We start from the raw sequence: 2754 nt of genomic DNA on the forward strand, positions 1-2754 counted from the left end.
CATGTTATCTACCAATCGAAAAACATAAACAAAGCCCTATACTGCAGGTGAGGAGTTTCTTACTTGTTTCGCTAAGTTTCCTTACGATTTAACCTCTAGACTTTCCGGAAACAAGAGCCGTTCGACGATTTGCTTGCGTCGATGTGTTCCTCTCGCGGAGACGAGTGCTCTCGTGCTGAAATCTTCGTCGGAGGGTGTTCCGGTGGCCGTGTTTCCCTTGGTGGTCGGCGTGAAGAGAAGAGGGGGAGAAGGGGGCGTCGGCGGTTGGGAGAGGGAGAGAAGGAGTTTTTCCCCCGACTAAATAAATCCCTAACTTCTCACTTAAGTTGCCTATTTATATTAAGTGGTAAATAGGGCCCAACTCAACTATAAGTATATTCGAACCCCTTCTCTTCCAGCGGCCGCTGCTGGCACAACTGGTTCCCTCTATTCTGCTTAAGTCATAGGTCTCGGGTTCAATTCCCCGTAGACCACTTAGGCGACTTATTTCTTTTTGCTACTTTCGATACTCTAAAAATTCCATAAAAATATGCATAAATTCCAGAAAATTCATATCATATTTCTAGAATTAAATTGAGAATTTTCGGGCGTTACAGTCCATATGAAGTTGATGAAAAGTTAGTGATGGAATTTGCACTATGGTTTCAAATCTATGTAAGTTAAAAAATAAATAATTTCCCATACAGGAATATCAAACTTTGATCTAATTTATATCATATTTACTATTATAGGTGAACGATTGTACAATTTTAAATGTGGAATATGGAAGGATAATCAACACTACAAAAAAATAAGTTTTTAGGGATGAATTATTTTCGTCACAAATTTGCAACAGAGTTTGAGATGAATTTATTTTTCGTCGTTGATTGGTAATGAAATTTATGACGAATAAAGATTTGTTACTAATTTAGCAACAAATTAATTTCGTCGCCAATTTCATTGCAAAAATAAAATTCGTTATAAAATTCATTGTCAATTTGTGATGAAAATTATATTCATCGCAATTTTGAGATGAAAAATTTATTCGTCGCCAAATAGTCACCAAGTCGTGATATGGATTTTAAATTTGGCGACGAACGTAGTGTTCGTCGTCGAATTGGCGACGAATGTGGTGTTCGTCGTTGAATTGGCGATGCACTTTCTGTTCGTCACCAAAATTGACGATAAACATTTTGTTCATCACCAAAATCAGCAACGAATAGCACGCTCATCGCTGAATTGGCGACGAACAGTATGTTCGTCACAGAATTGGCGATGAACGTGATTTTTATCACCAAAATCGACGATGAACAGTGCGTTCGTCGCTAATTCGGCGACGAAAAGCGCGTTCGTCATCGATTTAGTGATGAACAACGTGTTCGTCGTCAATTCAGCGACAAATTTGGCAACGAAAAGTTTTCATCGTGAAATCTTTAATAAACGCCTAGATCTGAATCGTGCCCTTTGCTCTTTACGCGACCTGCTGCCGCTGCTTTCTCCTTACGCGAACAGCCGCCTCTTCCTCGCCATTTTCTCGTTTTGCCGGTTGGATCTTGCCGGATCTTCACTCCTCGCGTGTGGTAAGCTTCCTCCTTCCTCATTTCTCCTTTGTCGTGGGAGTGTTTTCGCTGCCGAACCGTTGCAGGAGCTCGACTCCGTCGTCAGCCATCCGTTGGCTGGCGCTGGCCGCGCCTGCGCGCTGGCTGTACGGCCACTGGCCAGCGGCTGCTGCTGGCCGGCGTTGGCCGACATTGGTGGGGGCTGGCCGGCGCTGGTCGTACGCTGCTATCGGTTGTTGGCCGCTGGATGCTGGCGGAGCTGGCTGGCCGCTGGCCGGTTGCGCAATTACTCACCTTCGGTTCGATTGTGATAGGATTAATGTGGTATTGGTGTCGTGTTAAACTTGAATTGAAATGTTTAAATTTTGTTGTATAGATATTGCATAAGTTGTATAATACATGATGTTAATTTAATGTTGATTATTTTTTTAATGTTATTTTTGCAGGTTGACAAATTTGCATGGACGAAAGTAATTAGAGAGATATCTTACCGACTTGAGATATATTTAAGTATAGTTATTTTAGAAAATTGAATAGTTTTTAGTTATAATTGCATTTAGTTTAATGTTAATATATATATTTTTAAATTTTAGTTTGAATTAATTAGACCAAATGATAAAGGAAAAAACCCTACAATCATAACCCGTAAATCTTAAAATCGTAAATCATAAACCCTAAATCGTTAAACCCTTAAACTGCTTTAACCTTAAACGTAAACCCTTTAACCCTACACCTTTAAACCCTAAAAATCTAAACTATAAACCATAAAATCCTAAAAAACTAAACCCTAAATCTAAAACCATAAACCCTAAACCACTAAACCCAATCCTAAACCCTAAACCCCTAAAAACCTAAGCCCTTAAACCCTTAAACCGTAAACCATAAACTCTTAAAAATCACTAAACCCCTAAAAACCTAAACCTAAACTCTTAAACCCTTAAAACGTAAACCATAAACTCTTAAAAACTCTAAACCCTAAGCCCTAAACCCCAAACCCTAAAACCCTAAACCCTTAAACCTAAACCCTAAACCCTAAACCCCTAAACCCTAAACCATAACCCCTAAAACCCTAAACCCCCTAAATCCTAAACCCTAAACCCTAAACCCTAAACCCCCTAAACCCTAAACCTAAACTCTTAAAAACCCTAAATTCTAAAACCCTAAACCCTAAACCCTAAACTCTAAAACCCTAAACCCCCTAAACCCTAAACCCCCT

Source organism: Curcuma longa, chromosome 13 (genome assembly GCF_044706935.1).
Source record: "Curcuma longa cultivar G26 ecotype Majalengka, Jawa Barat chromosome 13, ITB_CL_G26_1.1, whole genome shotgun sequence".
NCBI lineage: Eukaryota > Viridiplantae > Streptophyta > Magnoliopsida > Zingiberales > Zingiberaceae > Curcuma > Curcuma longa.